A 22,814-nucleotide genomic window follows, 5' to 3' on the forward strand; every position below is an offset into this window, starting at 1 on the left:
TGGGGAGGAGTGGGGACCTCTGCAGGGACTTCCAGGAGAGCTGTACCCTGACTCACAACCAGCCCTGTGGCAGACATCAAATGCTGTTGCTCCCTAGCAGTCTGCTGATGTTATCACTGTTGCTTTGAGGAGTGAGAAACAACAAGATCCTACAACGACAAACCTCAATGTCTCTGGTGGTACATAGAGACGGGTAAAAAAAAACCACCACCACAAAAAACAACAAAAAGAAACCTTCCCAAATAATTGCCAAAAAAAAGCATTTCATGTCCTTTGTGTTCTCAGTACCAAGCATCTTACAGACAATTAGCTCATGATCTGCCAAACAAAGGGGACAAGGGACCATCATGAAAGACAAATCATAAAGCATCTAGAAAATCAGATCTGGAGAGGAGAACAGGACTGTTCAGGGGAATCATTACTCTTATACTCAAAATTCTAAATAAGAACCACATTTACTGAGCTTTCAGGCTCACAATCCTGGGGACAAGGAAAAGCTTATTTTACAGTAATATATATGTACATTGCAGGTTCTTGTTGGTGGCTGCTGTCACCCAGAGACTGTTTATGGCACACCCTCATGCAAAGTACCACAACAGCCAGAAACTGTTTCACCTTCACCAACTATTGGCTTGGTAGAAATTAATGATTTTCATTTTTTGCTATGAGTCTTTTTTCATTTCTGAGGTATGAGTTTAATACAAAAACAGAATGAAGAACTGGAATGCAATTTCTGATAAGCATGAGTGCCAAATTTTACAGGCTGCTGTGGCATGTACAGTTTTGCTTTATTTGTTTGGTTTTTTTTCCTGAAGGGATTTGAAGTTCTGAGGTTTATTATGAGTCCATAATAAACCAGAAAGGTGATGTGAAATATGTTAAGGACCAAACTTGTGTCCAAATCCAGTCAAACAGAGAGTAAGAGGTGTGCAGGCATTCATCAGGGATGCACACTGACATCCTGATGAGATCCTTCAGCCTGGGAAGCTGGGGCACGAAACTAAGTGCTGGAAACTGGAGCGTGATAAATGAATTAACTGGATTACATAAGGTGTTAGTTTGCCATGCCAGTGCCTGGACTTGATGCACTGAATTACTTTCCAGTCCTGTATTCCTACACAAAAATACTTAAGTCCTCTATGAAAAGTGCTCCCTGATCTCCCCAGATGTTGCATGGATGTGGCACAGAGGGGAACAATCGAACTGTCTATATGCAAAGTTCGCTCATTAGATATTTACACTAACATCACAATTTACAGGACTGCTGTCTGTAGATGCTGACCTGCATTTTGAGGTTGGATTGAAGGCATTCACTCCAATAACCCATATTAGCGTGGCCATTTCCTTGCTAGATACCCTTGGCAAGTCTGCCCTAGAAAAGGAGCCACTCCAGATCTAGAAAGATGCCAAGAGGGTTGAGCAATGTGCCCCTGGACTGCTGTGTCCTGTCATTAGGAAGCCATATATGATTCCATGCAATCACCAAGGCCTAACACCCTTGTGGCCCTTTGGACTGACAGAGGCCTTTTCCAGAGCTGTTAGACAGAGGGCAAAAGTATTTTTTTCAACTGGTGCTGTTTGTTTTTCCACTGTGAACTCCTCCAGCTCCATGGTGTCAAAACACCTGGCAGGGCTGCTGTGTGGTGCCGCTTGTTTGTCCTGTTACTCCCAAGCTGTGGCGGGTGGGAATTTGGCTGGCCTGGGGACGCGAGCCACATCAAACACGGGGATGGTGTGACTGCTCATTCCCTGCTGGCACTCAGGCAGCTCGGGGCTCTGGGGGAGATCATCCTCCCAGGAGATGTCTCTGCACCAATGGGAATGGTGGGAAGGATGTCCATAAATGATATGGGGTTGATGTGGGGAGCACAGTGATTCTGGATAACAACACCAGGGCAGGAGACATCCTAGCCCCTGGTACTGGCTACACATGGGGTCCTACAAGTCAGCTGTGAGCATGAGGAAAGAAATACCAAGTAACCTTACAGGACTGAAGTGCTACATACACATCTGCATCACCAGATTTGGTTGCCCTCTTTTCAGAAGGCCCACAGACTCAGCCAGGTCAGCTGCAGCCCCTACTACTGTACGGCCTCACACAGAGAAGCACCTGCAAATCCAGTTCAGTCCCTAGAAAAACGTGAGTGGAGCAGTGGTACAGACCATACTTCAGGGTGGAGACTCTTCTCCCCAAACCAGCTGCAATTGTTTGTTGTGTAATGGTGCCAACGAAGTTTTGTAACTCCCTCACACACTGGGAGGATTCATTTGATCAAAAGAGCAATTTCACTTTCGGGCATCTACCATCCATCAGAAATTCCAGGCCAGAGCTTTAAAGAGCAACTAATGACTTAGGATCTTATGACTGCTAAACATTTCAACTGAGGCACCTCGGCAGGCATGCAGAGCCCTCCTCTCCAAACCTCTTCCTCAGAACAGACACCAAAACTGTGTGTCACCCCAAGAGCCCTACTGAGGCTGTAATGTGGAGTTAACAGCTGTTCAAGGTGAGGCACAAAAGGTCCTCCTGAACCAAAATGTCAGCTCTAACCCCCAGATGAAGATCCCTGCCCAGATCCCTTCAGGGATGCACCCTTCCCTCAGTTATGGGACCACATACAAGCTTTAGGTGCAGCGGTGCCACAGGCACGAGGGACAGAGCCTAGGAATGCTCAAGGGCTGTGGCAGAGGCTACAAGTCCTGGCAGTGCTGACAGGCTTATGGCAACATCAAAGCATAGCCACTCTCAGCTTCGTGCCAGGCTCTGAAGCTCACACAGGGTTCAACAGTGAGGGTCTGATGGAAGCTGGTTCTGTTTTGGACATGCTTTGGACAAGATTGGGCTTTCTTTGTGGGATTTTGCAGATGGTCCCTACAGGGCACACCTAACTAAGCAGATCCAAGAACCTTCCATCCAGCGAGACTGACCCTGTTTGGGAAGTGTGATTCCAGTGAAGCTTGACAACTTTTTTACAGTTTAAGTCTTTGGTAAGCTCTGAAAACAGCATCCTACTTCCCCAGAACCCATCTTGAACTCTGCCCTATACCAATCCCTAGCAAAATGGTACCTGCATCTGTTCTACCAAGGCATACAATCAAACAGTGACTCACTGTCACAATCCTTATTCATGCATTTATTGCCCAGATAACTCTCCATTAAGCTAATGAGTCATCCTTTACGCCCACCAAATACATAGTTTGAATGCTGCTGATTTCTGCTCTTCATAAATCGGAAGGACAAGAAGAACAGACAAGAGCCTTGATCCAGAAAATATTCCTCTAGTGGCAAGCTCCAGGAATTCAAGGGTTTCCATGTATGTCAGCAGGAGCAAGCAAGGCTCCAGTACCTTCTCCAGACAAGCACTAGAGAGCCAATGCTGCTTTGTGAAGTATCTCACACCAATCTACTTATAGAGCCTTTGCAGCTGGCAAGTCTCTGCTTCTAAAGGCTTTGCAGGCCTTGGGTGCAGAGGACTTGATGGCCATGTTTGAAAATCTCATCTCATTTGCTGAGATGAGCAGGCAGCTTTATTCCAGGCATCGCTAAATTTTAACTGGAGCAGGAGATAAAATATTTAGCATAGCATTAACTACATGGATGCACAATCCATGCAAACTTTTCCAAGGTATTAAACTAAGGACTTCCAGGTGTTGCTAGTTTGACAATATTTTGAGTAATTTATCTTTTTACATGCCTGGTGTGGTCCATAACAGAAAGCTGTAGTGAAATGCTCTCTTTAACTCTTTCAGCAGTGCTTTGCAGCTGAGATGAGCTGCCTGAGCCTTGTAAATAAAACAGGTGACCAGAAAAGTTCCACTGGCTTTGCCTCTGGTTGGTGCAGCCAGCACAGGCCAGGTGTGTGAGAGCAGCCCTTGGTTTCACACGGACCTTCCCCCTGCCACAGCAAGGGTGCCCTCAGACAGGGCACTGACAGCTGCTCATGGCAACTGCCAACCAGTTCAGCTTCTTGGGGCTTATCATCCTGTTTGCATAAACACTGGGATCAGAGCAAGAATGAAGGAAGCATGGGCTGAGCTTTAGAAAGGCTTTATCCCACAGTTTTCTTATCTGCTCTATGTCTGTCTGTCCCCTCCATGCCTGTTTAAAGGACTTGCTCCTCAGGAAATCATGAGCCCAGGTTTCCTCTGGATTGCTGTCTAGAGCTGCAGCCTGCAGGCTCTCTGAAGTGAGCTTGCAGTGCTCTTGCAGTTCCATCCAATGTGGTTCCCTCTCTGGTCAGTTCAGCTTTGAATCCAAGGAGACTGTTCCGCAAGGGAGCAGGGAGTAAACCAGTCCATATGCACTCGTGAGGAAGCAGTTTTCATGGCTCCCCTCTGCCTCTGGAACTCCAGACTCCTCACTGGACTGCTGGAGCTTTTGCAAATATTCCATGTTTCTTTTTCTAAACAACTAGGCACATATTTAAATGCTGATCTCTTCTTGCTAGACACTGCTGCTAGTTCCCTGAACTTGCAGAGGATCCCACGATTATTACCTCTGCTAAGCAAAAAAGCTCTCCCATCTGTTCAAAAGGGGAAGGATGTAACATTGACCAATATTGAGAAATGTGTTCTCTTGGTTTCAGAGGCAGTTATTGGAATGTGCTTGGTATTCAAATGTTAACTTACACCTGTAGCAACTTGCTGAGTGATGCCTTGAATCACACTGTGATAAAGGGATGTGTTTGAAGTTTTTGAAGGCAGTACCTCACTATCAGTCCCTTTCAGTGCTGTCACTCAGAGCTCTGCAGCCTTGCCTGTGTCAGCAGGTAATCAGACTAAACTTCCCATTCATCTGAATCTAAAACTCATCTGGGCATACTCAATCATTGAATAAAAATGGGCACTGGAGAGAACAAGGAAAACAATCTTTTTCTGAACACGTTATGTTAACACAAAGAGCACTGGGGTGTGTTCCCCCATGAATGTGAGCTGCAGACCAAGACCCTTCCAGGCACCCCGTGAGCCCAGCGCTGGCCATGTCACCCAGATTTTGGGGTGTTGGCTTCTCTCATTTCCAGGCTCTCTCCTACAGAAATGGGGTTTAATTGCTGCTGCCACCAAGCCTGACAGGGGAGCACTAACACACCCACTGGCTGTGAGCAGGCCTGTGACTGCACATCAAAGCTGATCCCACCTCAGAGCATCAGCCAGGAGCACATTCCAGAGCAACAGGAGCCCTGCAAAAGGTAGCCAGAGAACCCTGTGGCCTCCAAACCTCTCCACCCACTGCCGACTTCCATCAATTAATTCACTCTGCAGCTTTGTTCCCTTATCATCATCCTCCCAGCAGCAGCACGAGAAATTGTACTTGCAACAGATGCCTAAATGAGATGATCCCAGGTCTTTGCAACTTGAATCAAGGGTGGGAAACTCGCAGCTTTGTGGTGATCTCCAATTCATTCATTATACAATCGGATCTTAATTGCTTTAAGAATGTGATTCTAGTAAATCTGGCCTCTAGTGCCACTCCTTTTAGAGACTTCTGTTGCTAAATCTCTGCTGCTAAACACAGTCAGTCCATCCCTTGAAGTCTTTTTTTATTTCAGTGGGCTCTGAAGTACTGAATTACCTGTAGAAATTAACACCATGTTCACCCACCCTATATTTACCCACTGAATGGACAGGCACCAAACCCAATTTAGTTGTTCCCAGCAGCAGCAGTTTTCAATAGTTCCTGGGGGAGCCCTATGCTATGAACAGGTAATTGTCCGGTCAGCTGTCTGTCTCTGCCCAGACACGGGTAGGGTGGTTCTGGGGCCGCCCATGCTTCAAAGGACGAGTCTGGACTCTTCAGTTTTTCGGTCTTCAGACTGTTTATTATTTCTTATCTACAGAATTTTCTTTCTGCCCAGCCGAGGTCTGACCAGCAAGGCAGCCAAGAGCACTCTGACCACCCATGGGGTGGTCGTGTCTTTTTATGCTAAAAACTACGTACATCATATTTACCTTTATTTCCCAATACCTTCCATATTAGCAAGTGCACCTTCACCATGGACCAATCCCCAACTGCCAACATCACCACAGAAAATGGATGACAAGAAGAAGAAAGAAGAAGGACAAGACACACCCTGATCCCTCCATCTTGTCTCCATAACCCCCCTGTACCAAAACCCTAAAATCTATATCTCACCCTGTAAATACATCATTCCTGCACCATTCATTCCCAAGTGACTCTCATGTCCTCAAACAGGTGGCACATCCCTAGAGGGATCGAAATCAAGCCACCAGACATTCCTGGCAACATTCCAGGATTTCCGAGCCCCCCAAGGGTTCTCTCAGCAACTCTGGACATCCGGAGTGATGTGCTGAGTTCCCACAGGTAATATAGAGAAACACCCTTGGGTTGCTTTTGAAGGTGATTCTTCATTAAAAGAAAACACTGCATGGAGTAAACTCATCCCAAAATCCTGCTATCCAAACACAATATGTCTAAATACAAATACAGTCAAAGAGATTGATGCCACTTGTGAAAACTTCAGATCCAAGGGACTCTGACTGAGATCCTCCCTTCCAGCAGTGTGCCAGCTGGGAAACCTCAAAGGCACAGCCAGGTGTCCCCAGAGCCAGCTCTGGGGACTCAGTAGGTGGCAGTCTTCACCTTGGCTTTGCAGAAATCTGTCACCCTGAGAAAGGTGCTGGGGGATCGCTGGGCACAGAGGACACTGACCTCCTGGACAACTGAGAGGTGGGCTGGCTGCAGCTGACAGCCCAGGAGGTACTGCCTGTCTGACTCCAGTGTGCTCCAAAGGATCTCTGTGCACAACCAATGCAATTAAAAAGACAAAATGAATGGGTTTGACAATTTGGAAGAGATTTGGATCAGCAGAATCACTGCTCATTCATAGGGTAAGCAAGAAGAGGGAGCAGTGTAGTCTTTAGTCTTTCCCTATTTTTTAGGGGGCAAATTTGGTACAGGGATGAAAATGGAACCCATGAGAGTTGTGTTTTGGGACAGAGACAGGTTGGGCAAAAAACAGAACCCAGCCAAGTTTTATGTGGATATAACTCACAAGCCCACAAAGAGGGGAACACCTTCACCATGCAAGTAAATATTCACTCTCTGAGGAAGGTGGAAGGAGAAACTAGGGGAGTGGGATCTGACCACAGAAGAGGTGAGACAGGCTCCTGACTGTGAAGGAAATTGCTGATTTCAGCCTGCCTCCTCCTAGAGCCAAGAACAGGGACCAGCCCCAAGGGAACAGTTTGGTGAGGATCAGCATCCTCACCAGTAGGATAGGCTGAGTGAGGGGGTGGAAGCCTCTTGACGTGGTACAGCTGGAATGGCCCAGCTGATCCTAGCCTCGGCCTTTGCATCCCCACAAACCCAAGGTGTTCCTAAGCACTGTTGTTTTGAGCTATGATACTGGACTGCTTTCCCATAGCTCTTACAGTTTCAGGCACTGTTAAGCTGAAAATGAGAGGAGGAGCTCCTGCTAATAGGAGAAAGCACCCTGGTTCCCTCAGTGGATACTGACAACACTTGCCTTAGTATTCGGCATTATGCCCACTTGCCTTTTTCCTCCCTCTGAGTGAGCTTGAAAGAAATAGCAAGCATATTTTTCCCTCTCACCCAAAGGCAGATGTATACTCATGTTCCTGCCAGTCTCTCACAGCATCTTACATAATTTACCATTGTTTTTGGAGAGATGCCAAAACAAGTCTGAAGGAATGTGTACAAGATCTACCAGAACAGGGTTTCCCTGTGTTTCTGACACTATAATCCCCTTATTCAGAGCTAAACCAATAGGCTCAGACCTCCTAAACTGAAAGCTTTTGCAAACTCCATCCACTGCCTTTAAAAACAAACAAGGAAACCCACAAGCTCATGCCCAGTTATTATCATGAAAGAGAAAACAAGAGACACAAAGCAAAAGAATTTGCCACATGCAGCTCAGTAAGTGCTAAGTCCATGAGTGAGGAGACACTTGTCTTTGTTCCATGAAGTCAAACATGTCCTAATCTTTAAAACACGTTCACTCCAAAATTGCAGCTGATTGCTTAGTCACAGGGCATTTGCTATTTAACCAAGGGCCTTTGCTCAGGCCCCAAAGTGATGATACTGCTAGACCATACATTCAAGAAATGGGCAGGGTTTAGGGAAGAGACTTCTGTGAAGAGCTGCCTGAAGTTAACAGGGGTGATAGGACTTGCCTGGGATCCCTCTATTGCCACCACAGGTTGAAAAACTCAAAGCTGCAACTCAGAATAGGCTCCTCACAGTGAGTGCCAGGTATGGAAATCGTGGGGTGTCCACTAAATGCTCTGGCAATCAGCTTTGGGGAAGGTGATGACGAAGGGCAGAGTTTCCTCCATCCTTGCAGTGGTCCAGCCCTGACCCCCCCTAAAGCAGAGCAGTTGGTGACACCAAGTGACAGAATGTGGCTAAGGCTGACAACACTTTTATAATAACAGCTAAATATCTATCTGGAAAGACTACTATCACTGTAGGGCCTAAAGCAGGTCATTGGAGAAAGGCAGACCTAAGGGGCCATGCTTACAGCATGGCTTTTGGAAGATGTTTCTCCTAACCCAAGGGGAACAGCAAGAAGCAGTGGATAGACTCAGGGAGTCTCCTCTAAGCACCCCCTGCTACAGCATGATGTGGCAGACAGCCTTTTGTGAACCCCTAAGTGCCTAACCTGCTCTGGTGTTTCAAAGACTCCCCTGGCTATTCCTTCTTCCTTAAATCTCTACAGACATCCCAAAAGAGCCCAGGGTCCTTGGGCGGCACAGATCAAGTTATGTGTATGCAGCTAAACGTGCTTCTGCTGTCTGGCTATGAAACAGGAATGCTCAGGCTTGCAAAACACCGTGAGAACGCATGAATGAAGTCTGCAGACTTCTTCCTTGTTCCCAGTTTACTCTGGAATAATAGTTTACCCAAGGTCTTCCTGATCCATATCCAGCGATCAGCATTAGGCTCAGCACTGCACACTGGCATGCAGACAATGGGGCAATTTTCTCCTCAGCACCTCTCTCTGACAGCTGTGAGGATGTCGTGGCTTCTCGATGCAAGATGGCGAATCCCAGGCTGGTACTGGCTTTGAGTCACTGCTTTTCAAGCTGGAGCATCTGGCCAGCTGTTGGCCCCAAAAGTGCAGTGCCATTTTCCAGAGCAAGCGTGGCTGTTCTGTGGTTTCTGCTGTTAACATGCTTGACAACCCCAGCTTCTATCTCCTGCTCTCATGTCTGGCCCAGAGCATCCTGGGAATCTCCAGTGGCATCTTGCTGGTCCCAGCCACCGGGCTGGCCTGGGCTCCTGGCTTGCTTGTTCACTGTGTGCCCCATGCACAGGCTGCCCCTCAGCCACAGGCTGCGTGCAAACAAAGGAGTGACCCACCTCTGGGTGCCACCCAGGGCAAGGCTGTGCTCAGACACCCTGTCCTGATGCTAATCACTCGCCTTTGATCCGGCTGCCTTTCAACTGCACCTACCATCTTCTCCCTGTGCTCCTCCAGGTTCCCAAGGAAGCTCTGCACAGCTGCCAGGGAACACCACAGGAAGGGCCACATCCAAGCAGATCACAAATCTTAAGCCTTGGCCAGGATTTTCCATGGGTAATTGAGGGGGTTTGTGTTTTGCACCAGCTAAGTCAGTACCAGTTTGTGTGCTAAGTCCATGGCTGCATCACTGCCCAGTCTGGACATGCACATAGTCCTTGGTGAGAGCAAGCACAGCCTCTGGAGAGACAACACAAACCTGAGACCCAAACCTCATGCCTGCCAGCCCCAGATAACTGAGGTGTACTGTGCTAGCCCAAAAACAAGTAAGAAATTCAGTCGCTAGAAATCAATGCTAATTTCTTGACTTGAGTGATGTATTAGAGACGGGTAAAACTGCACTCAGAGCCCCTGCAGATCTTTCCGCCTTCTTCTAAGTGTATTTTCTATATACCAGTATCAGAAGTATTAGTATTTGACAGTAATTTTCATTTTACTCAAAATAAGAATTTAATAAGGTTTCCATGGTAGGTTATCTACATGGTCTGGGGATTAATTTTATTTTGATTTTTAGTTAGTAGGTTTTAAATAGTTGCTTTTGTCCCCTTGATCCTTATATCAGGCTGGATATCACAAGCATTTGGGAGATATTATTCCTAACCAGAATCCAAATTTTACTCCAGAGGCAGCTTTATTTTTTACTTTTGAAAACCAGAGCTGAAGACCAGAACCCTTTTCTGGGTTTGGATCCAGGTATCCACCAGAGGACCGAAGTACACAGGGCCTCTGCTCCATCTAACTCCCCAAATTAATCCAAAGGAGTGCATCCCTGTGCAGGCTGTTTCTAGGAATAGTATCAGTATATGAGCCTTGTAACTCATTAATGCTAATAGCAGTTGCATAATGCACAGCTGAAATGTGGTTGTACAGCTAAGAACATATCCCAGCTACACAAGGTACCATTGCCAGGAAAAGTTTTTAATGGGCAGCTTTCCCTACCACCCCAGCTGAATTTATCTTTGATTATAAATGCTCTGGAGAGGCCAAATTTCCAGATATCAAAAAGTTGTGCTGCCAATTCTCTGCTTACATGCTGCATGAGCAGCCATGGTCTGGAAAGAGGTGTGAGCTCACCTTGTCATTGCTCTCTGTGCAAAACCTCAGGAGATGTCCAGAAGGGCCTCAGTCAGTCACTGCATCTAACTGAAAGGGAGCTCAAGTATCAAGGATAGCACAATGTCTTCAAACCCTCAGGGAGCCCCAAAGCATGGAGATACAATGGAAACCTCAACCTTTACAAAAACTGCTATAGCCTGTGTGTGGCACACAGGTGCAGAGCTGCCTTCTTTCATATTCTGCAGCTTTGGTCAGTCCCCATCACCCAGAGCAGCTGTCTCATCCATAGCTGGCTTGCTATGAGAATATTAATATGCCTTCTTAAGGCCCTCTTTCTCCTCTTCTGCCATAGCCTCACTGAAATGCCCTTGACTGACTTTTGATAAAGGATCTTTGCACCATAGCTCAAATTCAAGGCCGGCTGTATCCCAGGACCATCAGGTAACAGCCAGTGGAGCACTGTATGCACAAGCAGGACTTAGCCCTGAGTTTCTATAGCAATCAGCTTTCTACTGCCTGCTCCCTCCCAGCAAAGGTGTGGCTGGGACACAGAAGTGTGTCAGGAGACACTTGTCTGTGTCCTGACCCTTGAGCTGACCGTGCCAGCTCGACACAGTGCAGCAACTACACACAACACAGACTTGGCTGCTCCCTACCTTCCCCCTGTCTGGGGGGCTCTGATGCCACTGTGGTGCCCAGAGGGATGTGGGATTTATCCTGCCCTCCACTCTGGCCAGAGCCTGCCCTGACTGTGGCCCTTGCAGGGGATTCTGCCACACATGTGCCCCTGAAATCAGGGCTCATCAGGAGGTGGCTCCCCAGCTTGCCAAGCCTTCCTGTTCTTACTGCCACTATCCTTTTGCTCTGAAGGCCAGGGTTTTGCCCAGAGCCATAGCAAATAGTGTTTGGCTGTGTTAAAGGTTGCTTCCTCCCAGTTTCTGTGCCTTCTGCAGTGTCACTTCCATTTGGGAATGTGTCCTGATTGTAACTGAGTGAAATGAGTGATGAGGCTGAATTATGAAGATGTGGGGCTACAAATTTAAAACAACAGAAAATATGAAATAAATCTCAATTCCCTGCTGGCACATATAGGCAGTATGAATAAACATTATAACTATGTGAATAGCACACATATTCATCATATCCACATCCTGGGAGCTGGATCACCCTCTGAAACAGCAGGCAGAGGAGTCTGCTACTCTGCAATAGGGGGATGGTGCTTGGTGAATTATATAATTCATTTAAAGTCACACTGTACAGTAACATCATTTTTGAAAACCATATTGTTTGGCCCTCCAAAGTGATTCCCAGAAGTTATTCCTGTGAGGAGCACACACCCAAGGCAGTCAGAATTTCTGGAATGACATTCCAGTTGCTCAACACCTGGTTATGCAGATAGAAGAAAAAACAGAGCACGCCTTAGCCAGTATAATAGATAAGGGTGTGAGAATCCAGCTTGCTGGCTAGCACATGAAAGTGTGAATGACCTCGCCCCACGTCCAGGATTACTCAAGCCAGAGGAGATGTCAGTATCAATACACACATCTTCCTTCATAGTCACAGGACTCTCCTCGGTGCTTGCTGCTGCCCTCAGATCTTAACCCCAGAACAGAGGGAAAGCACCGTGCCTGTTGAACAACAAGATTGCAAAATTCTTTGCTTCTGCAAACTGAATTCAGAGAAGGATTAAGGAAATTCTCTTTTATTATTTCATCTACTGGAAGACCTTCCACCTCCTCAGATAAACTGACCTGCAATTAGAAGGAGGTCAAAGTAATGGGTTCTCCATTTTCTTCAAAATGAGACTCGTGGCTTCACTGTTTCCAGTGGTCATGGGAACTAAGCATACCTGTTCTGTCCCATGGAATGACTGGGATACCCTTGCTAAATAGAAAACAGCTCCTCTGGCTCAAAACCACTGAGTGTATCCAACTTCTTTTTTTATTAAACACCTAATAGCTTGAAGTAAATACCATTTCCATCTGTGTCCTCAGTGTCCATCAGGACTAGGCTGGTACCAATAGGACAGGATAGGTATCCTAGGACTAGGTATCAATACACATATTTATTGGTTTTTATCTCTATGTCAATTATTGACTATTAACAGCCTTCCACAAGAAGGCTGTCACACCAAGCACTCCCAATTCATAATGAACCTTCATTCTGCCTCCTTGCACATGTGCCTCATGGAAGATCTCAAAGTATAGGCTACACCTGGCCATGCCCAGAACTTTCCTTCATCAGTTTGCTTTAATTGAAGCCAGTGGCCAGACTGTTTACATAATCAGCAGGTAAGCATCAGTGAAATCCACAAAGGGCTTCATTTGACTTTGTGCACAAAGTCTGTATTGGTGGGTACAACTCATGTTAGGTAAAAAAGAGAAAAGGAGGTGAGAACAAAACATTTCTGTTACAGACAGATGTGAGACACTGACCAGCTAAGGAAACTCCCTTGGCCAGCACTAGAAAGCCCCACTGAGGTTTTTTAGTGTTGATCAGCCAGCTCTCTACCCAGAAAGCAGAGCAGTGGGATTAGTGACCAAGGGTGTTCCTTTTATCAAACCTCTGCTACTGAGAAGAGATACATTACCAATTCCTTGGATTTAAAATGGAATAAAAGACATGAGGTCAATAAGAGGTTTGGGTTTACCTCAAAGCACTGCTGTGCCTGTCAGCTGAATGAATGAGCTTCCCTCCAGTATCACTTTGGTTCTATATGCTTTCTGGGAATGGCACTGGTTTCCAGGCCTTTCAATATTTGCCTGCATGACCAATGTGTTTTCCCTCCTGCTCACGTGCACTGCTAACGTACTTTCCCCAGGAGATGGAATGTTTGCCATACCAAAATAGCAACTAAATGAATGAAAGTTCAAGCAGGGCTATAAATAGAAAGGGCACCAGTCTTTCACAGTGTACATATGAGCACTTCACACCCATTTCCTTTTGTCTGCCATTAACTCTGAGATCTGAGGCAGAATGACCTTTCTGCACTTTGGAAGAATGAACAGCAGAACAAATAAGAGACCAATCTGCTATGAGGAAGTCACTGAAGTGCTGTGTAGAAAAAATGGACAGACTATTAGATAGATGGATGGATGGATGGAAGGATGGATGGATGGATGGATAGATAGATAGATAGATAGATAGTGCTGTGCCCCACAACCAGATTTGCCAAATAGTAAATTTTAGCAAGACTTACAAGGAAATCCAGGGATGGCTGAATGAACTGCTTTGAGTGAAATTTCATTCTGCCTGTCCTTCTTTAGCCATCCTTCTCATGCATGATGTGTAGCAGAGCCAGAACTCAGCAAAGACACAGTGGCCCCTCCTGATGGAAGCCAGCTTCTGAGGCTGTGGGTTGCAAGGGAGAGAGAAAAACACATGGTGAGGTGTAAAATAGGGCACAAAAGTTAAAAAAAGAAATTACTTTTTATTTTTTTAAAGGACAAAACCCACTTGCTTTTTCAACCAAAGGCAGAACACACTGGCACTATTCCAGTGCTGCTTTTCCATGCAAATACATGACTTCTCATATTGCCACAAGGTTTGTTTAGGACAACTATGGGTGGGAAGGAGGGGGTTACAAAAGCACAAGGGGTGGGGAGGTGCTCCAAAAGGTTGTGTCAGCTCAGGTCTCAAAGTTCACAAGCCCTCACACTGCACTGCATTTTCCTGTGCTCACCCTGGACCTGGCTAGAAGTTGTCTTGTGGAAAGCTGTTAACAGTCAATAATTGACATGGAGATAAAAACCAAACAGACTTGGAAGAAAGCATCTGAGTCACGCAAGGTTAGATTATGTGGCAATTTACTATTTCTAGTTTCAGTTATTGGACACCAAACACAATCTCACTAAAAAGAAACACCTGCCCCATATGTAAAATGTTACAAGTAACAATGTAACAAGTTCACAGGTTGGGTTTATTGTGGTTTCAGTGTGCAATATGAGAAGTGTATGGATAAAGGGAGCCTTTTCTCTGTTTATGGAGGTTCTTTGAAGTTTGCCATGTGGGACACGGCCTGTTGGGAGTTTCATGCTGTTTCTAGGTACAAATGCAATAACTGAGTAATAGAACAAAGTATCACAACATGTTTCAATGTGTGTCTCATCTGCTGAGAACTCCAGACCATTTCTGCACAGCTGTCTGAAGAGAGCTCCCAGCTGATCCTTATAATTTTGCTACTTGCAATGGAGGTGTCTGTACTTTTTTTTTCCACTGTAAAAATGTTTAGGAAATGAGATGGAAATGCTGACAGACCAACTTCCTGCCTTTTCTTCTGAGGAACTGGACGTGCCAGATATTTGTGCACTGTGCTGAGACTGGCTGGAGGGGGGCCTGTAGCTCTCCTGTGATCCCCGGCTGCATTGCCACTTGTTATTCCTGGGCCTACATCTACCTAGTCAGATGCACTGCCAGCCTGTTTTCTCTTTGGGCCGTTCCAAAACACCCCTAAAGGGAAGAGCCTGCATGAGAAAGGAACTCCTGGCTGTGTTTAGAAAAGTGCTGCAGCACAAAGCTGCTTATGCCAGGAGTTGCACGTCTGTACACAATGTGAGCAAGGAAATAATCTGTCTGGGAAGATGCTGCTTCACATGAAAGCATCTGCCTGCAGCTAGATACCATCAAAGAGTAGATCTGTGGATTGATTTTCCCAGTATGACATGCTCCATCTGCAGAGCACTCAAAAGTTCTTTTATTAGCTCCGCTGTTGTTCGAGATTGAAACAACAGGACAAAACAGCTCAGGAAAAGGCACTCAGCTCCCAGCACTGCCCCAGAAGCACTGAAAGTGACAGGATGGGGTGGTGGCAGAAGCAGAGCCACGGTGCAGGGGCAAGGGAGTACCTCAGGAAATGCTGTGAGCACAGACAGTGGGAGTGGTGATGTCCAGTGCTGGCAAGTGCATTTCCCAGTCTGTGTTTTTGTGGAAGCCCACCTCATGCTCTGGGGACCAAGCCCAAGGGTCACCCTGTGCCCCCACAGCTCACCTCAGCATGGCACCAGGAGCACTGCAGCTGCCAGCACTGAAAGCTGGCACCTTCCTTTGCCCTTTCTGTGTCTGCACTTGGGCTCTGCACATGCACAGGCTTGTTTTAATGCATTTTTATTTTATTTGCAATGATGTCAGAAGCAACCTTTTGATGACTTATGACCCACAGAAGGCTAGGTACCACTGGCTTATGAAACAATGAAGGAAGAAGAAAGTCAGGAAGAAAGTTGGAATAACATTAATTAAATAAACTCAGCAACCAAGAGAACAGAAGTGGCACATAATTTCACAGTGAGCTGCCACAGATGTTTCAGGAGGGGCCAGTGAATAAGGGAGGTTTTCAGAGTACCTAAGAGATTTGGACCCAGCAGAATATGTTCCCTAGAGCTGAGCCACATGAAACATTTTTGGGCCATGGCACACAGCATGTCAGTTTGCCAGGGACTGGGCTCTGCCACAGGATATGTGAAGACTGCACAAGGTGGTCTCAATGAATCCTGGGAAGAACCACACAGATTTGTATATCCTTTTTCAGAAATGGATTTGACTAGATGGGCTGAACAATGTATTTGGTACAAATGTGCTTTTATGTCCCCAGCCTACCAGAAAGTCCCATTAGAACATTATGCTGTTGAAATGCAGTCCCTTACATGTCAGAGGGAAGCTCTTTCTGGGCCATTCCCTGCACTTTTAATTGACGGGAGAGGAATATGTTGCTCCCCAAAAGCATTTCCTACTGATTCACTTCTCTTTATCATCTGATTTACAGGTCTGATCTTGACTTTTCACCACACCCAGATCTCCCATTGACTTCAAGGAACAGGACTCTGTGGGGGCAGGTAAAAGTCACCCAATAAAGGTTTTCAAGAGGAAGCCGCTGAATTCATTAACACCAGAATTTACATAGGTCTAAAAGATGCCAGCAGCTTCTCTGTGGCAGTGACAAGCTCTGTCAATGGATGGAGCAGCAGGGTCCACGTGTTTGCAGTGACAATCCATCCCTGTCCTGGGCAGGGTACAGTACATCCACTGCCTGCTCTGCCTGCATCTCCTGCACTCCCAGGAGTGAAGGAGCTCTCAGAAACATTATTTGTGGCTCATGCCAAGTGTACAAGCTCACTGTCCCCCTCCACAACGATACCAGAAGCCATCACCTCTAAGTGAAGCTGGAACACGTTACAATGGTTTCATTTTCTCCCTGAAGAATTTGCCACAGACACCTAGATAATCCTTACCTCAGATCAGAGACTTCTTGTGTGAGATGCTCCATAACCACAGGAAGCACAAGCTCCCTTTGGAGAGCAACAAAACACAGCACTTACCAAGGGCCATGATGCAGTGCAGACAACCACAGGCAATGCTGCAGCAAGGGAAAAGGTGACCCAGACCCTCTCTCCAGGCCCTGGTCTTGGAGAGGCACTGGGACACACTGAGGCTTTGCCAGCTGCACCCTCAGTACATGGTACATCCACAGCAGAGTGGTCTTGTGCCTAGATAAACCTAATACTGCAGTGATTAATTATAAACACTGCTTCTGTAACATTTGGATAGGAAGAAATCTTTTCCTTCTGCTAAGGAGAAAGAGAAATGACACCTCTGAACAGCATAATTTGTATAAATTACTGGGCTTTTTACCCAAGGCTCATCTGCCAAGTTCTCTTGTTTGGGAGGAGCCTGCATGTGTTTTGATGTGCAAAGTAGGATAAAGGATTACCATTATTAAAGGGCTTACAAATTGGGCAGGCAAGCCCCGGGTGAGAGGTCACTCTGACTGTACAAAGGAAAGTTTGAGCTGAGTGAGGAAGCTCGGGTTTGACTGAGAGGACAGGGAGAAGAGTTTTGCTCTGCAAGACTGCAGGTCTGTCTGTCTGCAGAGAAACCAGCCTCAGGCCCTTGGTTTTGTTCTGAGTTTCTCACTGCCCATTTGCAGAGGGTGCTGAGCATGTGTGACAACAGAACACATCCCGCCTCGTGCTCCTCAAAGTCTCTCTGCTACAGAGAGGAACTGGAAACAAACTCCTCCTGCTGTGGGGCTGGGGAGGGGTCAGGAACAGCAGGACAGCTCTCTGAATGACCAGGGAAGCTTCAGCTGTCCTTCCCAGAGGGTGTCATCTCCCTGGGATGGAGGTGGATCTGCAGCTTCATTTGCTCCAGAGAAGGAACCCTGGACAGACACATGCTTGCCCTGGGTATTGGGCTGAAGGCTTGTATCATAATGACAGGAATGACACTGGGTTAAAGTACATCCATGTGGCAGCCTAAAGGGATGCCCTTAGGAAAGGATCCATCCTCGTGCCAGAGAAGACAGAGCTAGTGAACACAGACTGGGGTCCCTGCTTACCTGCTTGGAGACTACTGCTGCTCCCCACATCTCAGGCTGACACTGTCACCAGCTTCAGGAGGGGTGGAAAACACAGGCTCCAGACACAAAAGAGAAGTGTCATGAAACAAAATCAGAAAGAGGAATTGTGTTTCCCAGAAGTATGAAGAAGGGCCTAGCCCAGCACTTCCCAGAAAACAATCTGTAGCGTCACTGGCTGTGGTGACAGTGTTCTTAGAGCAATTCCTCCCTTTCACAGCTGCAACTCCAGCAATTATATGAGACTACCACTTCTCATTTTAAGGAAGGAAAGAAAGAGAAAGGAAATACCTTGGTAGCCCACAGGGTTTCAGAAAGATATTGAACTGCTTGACCCCTGAATTCTGAAGGATTAGCAAATAAATGCAGTGCAAAATATTTAGTCTAAGATACCATGTTACATCAAGTTTATACCAAGCCTAAAGGTTTTTCAAGGGCTTTACTTGTGATTTCTGAGTATGAGGGTTTAGTTACTCTGTGCTGTAAGACAGCCATGCTTGTTGTCCTAGAAATTTCCTATCAAATACACTTAATTTACAAGCAAAGAAATGCAAATGTAACTTGTGATTTGAGACTCCTGACTCCTTACTCTTTGGCCCAAGCTGTGCTCTGGCAGCAATAGTCTAGACAGGACAATTTGGGAGGGCAGCTTTTACTCAAGGCCTCTGGAGGAGCCTGAGGTACAATTGAGCTTTTGATTCCCACTCAAGCTCTTGTGTTCAGCCCCTACCTTAGCCCAAACCAAAGAGGCTTCATTCAGTTTTTAACTCCTCCTCTTTGTGAACCTCACCCAAATGTCTTCCTAGAACAGAATTCCCTCTGCCCTTAGATACTGCTGTTCTCCAAGCTGCCAAAGCTTTGCCTGTTCTTCCTTTACAGTTTCATCAGACTGTGGTAGTAAACCCCAAAGACCTCCCTAGAATTGTGTAGCATGGGTGCAGCATAAGTCTCCCTCCTCCTCCACAGTGTCTTGCAGAGGCCCAAAAGGCCAGGAGGAATATATAAGGTATTAAGAAAACCCAGTTGTGCCACAATGTACTTTGATAATGGGGTACTATCTTGAATCCACTTGCAGTCTTACCCATCCCATTGCTCTTCTTTCCCTTCAGAAACAGGGAACTCTAAGGTGACATATTTTAAATGGCTGTAGCTGCAGGAGAGATGAGGCCCCTTTCACTTGAGAAGAAGCAACTGAAGGGAACATGCTGGGGATCTGCAGTGAAGCAAAGAATGTGAAGAGGGAATGATTTTTCAGTTTGTCCTGTAATACAAGAAGTAGGCAAAAAATAACTGTATTTATGAGACTGCAGGTGTGAAATGGAAGAGCTGTTTCACCCCGTGATGTGTTCTGAGGCTGCTGCCTGAAAGAGGTCACTGGAGCCAGCATTTTTTCACCTTTTTTGTCTGCCATTTGCCTGTGGAACTCACTGCCACTGTCCAAAGTGAAAATCAAAAGTATAAACTGGTTCAAAACCTACCTGAAAGAATTCAAAGACAGATCATCAAAGTCTAGAGGACATAGTGGTGTGAATGTAATGCTATTGTTTCTGTTTTCTCTTTTTTCCTAATTATTTTCCTTTCTTAAACCTATACACCATCTTCTGGGCCACAGAGGTTTTCTGTATTAGTCCTGGGCTTTAATAAAGCCTCATTGGCGTTATCATAAAGCAGAGCAATAGGGCTCAGCAGCTCAGTCCCTGGGTAGGGACTGGGTGCCCGAGGCTAGCTCGCTCATGCCAATGCCACAGGGCTACCATCTAGCAAGCATGGTGATTATCAGCTCTATAGTGATTGCAAGCTCTTAGGATTTCAGCTTTGCTTGCTAGGTAGTGGTGCCCCGGGCTTGAGGCTGCAGCAGACGGAGACAGAGGAGAAGGAGAAGGTGCAGGCTGTTCCACGGAGATGGCTTTATTTGGGGAGGTCCGTGAAGGGTCTCTTGCTCTTTCTCAACTAATGGGGTACAGTATGCTTCTTTTATAGGGTTGGAAAGGATCCAAGCTTGATCAATGGGTAAGGGATTAACATGACATTGCCTTATAGGGTTACAGAGATAGGTTAAGGGTGGAGGAGAGGGAAACAGGAATTTTCTTTTGCTGTTTCAGCATTCCTATTGTTCATATTCTCCATGGTGCTTTTCCTAAATCTATGGGGTTTACTACAGGGCTTGAGGAGATGGCTCCTTTTCTTTGCCTTTCAGCAACAGGGTGCAACTACATTTCACTACAGTTAGGAGTTAACAGTGAGGTTTTAGGATGTGATTAGATGTTTTTCTCCAGAAAACAGGTTTCCAGGTACCAGAAAGCTTGGCAGGATCATGGACTGATAACAAATAGAGAAAATACATTGTCCCAAACAGGTGGGCGCAGCCCCAGAAGTGTTTCCTAAGGGTTGCAAGTTTTTCTTTGTTCATTGGATCCTTCTTTATTTTTCAACTTAGTGTATCTTGGATTTCAAGTACTGCAGATCACTATAAAGGCATGCGACCTTGTCATTGGAATGTGCTTGGTTCTGGATCCATAAACTAATAAACATTTGACCACTGTCTCTGCACTGGAGAGGTCATTACCAGAAATGATCCATGGTGCACATGACACCCATGTCCATCCCAGGGGAGAGCTGCTACCTGCTGTGTGGCAACACAGCTTCCTGTGCAGAAGAGGGCTCTCACAGACCCACCAAAACCAACAAGGATCTTTGTTAAGTTACTAATTTATCTCTGTTTCCAGCACCCCTACAGAGCGGTTTATAGTTTGTGAAATACTAAATAAACACTGAAAGACACTTTGGTTTTACGTCAGTGACATTAACTCTTCTTCATCCCTTGCTCCCCATCACTGTCCCATGGGTTTGCAGAGATGGGCCTGGCTTTAGGAAGTGATAAGAGAGGGAGGAAAGTGCACAGGGAGATTGCTTGCCCCAGGGCAAAACTCTAAATCCTCCAGACAGGACAAGGAAGTAGCATGCCAAACCCAAGAAAACCTCGTAAGACCCTCAAGTGTTTTGTGTGAGGCAGTGCTGGAAAGCAAAGCTGTTCTTTACCACAGCAGCAAGAGAAATGGGAGTGAGGGAAGAGCTTTCTGCCACAAATCAGCCACAGGAACTTTGTGAAGGACCTGCAATGCCTGTCCTGCTTGAACAGCTCGATGCAGCAGAGAAGCCTCATCAGTGAGAGGAGGGGACTCGATGCTGCTTCCCTCAGCTGCTGAAGGACAAAACAATCAGCACATTCAGAGGGGGGTTGTGCCGTGGCCACGGGGGCAGCTGTGGCTGCTGCAGCCCTGCAGCACTCAGCACGGCTCAGTCACTTCACTGCTGCAGCAAGAAGGTCCCGCTGGGAGGAGGGAAAACACACACAGAGGTTTTTCTGCGAGGAAGTAGGTCCTGCAGTGCGGAGGACAAGCAAGAAATGCAGGAGGTGCAGTACCAGGCTGGCTGTGCTGGGGCGCTGCTTCCCAGCACAAATCCAAAAGGTCCTGGCAGAAGGCAGCGATCCCTCGGCGAGAGTCAATAAGAAGGAGCAAAGGCAGCTGAAGGGTGCAACCTTCCTGTCAAGGTCTCGTGGCTCTCAGGTGAGCATGAGCCTGCTCAGCCAGAAAGGTAGGAGGGAATCAGAGAGTGCTTTGACTTTGCATTTGTTGAACAAAACAAGGAAACCCTAAAATGATTCATTTATCCACAAAATGTGAGGTGTGCAAACAAAAGAAACTGTTTTGTTTTCACTGGAAGGCCAGTAGAGACCTCTGCACAAACAAACATACATGAAGTAATGCCAGATCTCTTTTTCTCTTTATTGCTATGTCACAGCCAAGATTATTACGGACATCTAGGAAGCTTCATTGATAACCTGGGTACTTTGCACCCAGCACCACAAGTTTGATGTCTAATTTATTCTACATATTCAATGCAAAACCTACATGTTGATCTGATAGGTGGTTTTGGTTGCTATGTATATCAATATATTTTGTTTATGCTCTGCCAGACTTCCCAAATGGTCACAGAGCTGTGTGGATCATGAGATACAATATAGAGAATATGGAGACTGCTGGACAGGTTGGAGGTTTCTGACAAAGGTCACTTTGAAGCATCTTGGAGCACCAGGCACATACTCTACCTCCTTCACCATCCTAAGCTACATTAGAGGGAGTAAGAGATGTTGCTAGCAGAAGTCTAAATAAGGATGGGAGACTAAAATTCAGTTTTGTCTCCCCTCATGGCTAAGCAGAAATGCCAAATCTTTGTTTAATTGTTCCCTGGGTGCACTGTTCAAGGGCCTCTTCCTCCCTGTCAGGATGAAATAGCTGCCCTTGCTGCCCTGACAGCCCACAGGTGCTGGGAGTTGCAACACACTGCAGAAGCCAGCACTGAAACCCTGGCCCCTCTGATGGTATCACTGCACCAACAGAAGAGCTGGAGGTCACGCAGAGGAAGGGCACCACAGCCTGCGAGGTCAGCAGCTCCATGACACTGAGAGATGGCTCTGGGAGAGATGAAACACTTGAGACCCAAAACCAGCAGAACAAGACTTGGAAGCAGTGCTTTATCTCAGGCAGGTGCCCAGATCAGTGGCCTGTAAACTGGGTCCTTTTCTCTCCCCTCAGACTCTTCTGCTGAAGCTGCCCTTCCCCATAGGTGCCTAGCGGTCTATTTTACCTCTCTGCCTCCAGAGTCCAACAGAGCTGCCAGGAGCAGGACAGCCAGCACTGTCCCTGCTCACTACAGAACAGGACCAACCCGCTCCTTTCACAGACGTGGCATTCTCAGGGGACTGTCTTCCAATCCAACTGTTCCTCTCCACTAACACTGAGCTGAGCTGAGGGGAACACTTCAGATGCATGTGGCCCTGGTTTGAGGGAACATGGCACAGCTTGTTCTAACAAGTTACCCTGGGCAGTGACCCTGAGCCTCTC

This window comes from Agelaius tricolor, unplaced genomic scaffold (assembly GCF_023055355.1).
Source record: "Agelaius tricolor isolate 1412-34295 unplaced genomic scaffold, bAgeTri1.0.p SCAF_8, whole genome shotgun sequence".
NCBI lineage: Eukaryota > Metazoa > Chordata > Aves > Passeriformes > Icteridae > Agelaius > Agelaius tricolor.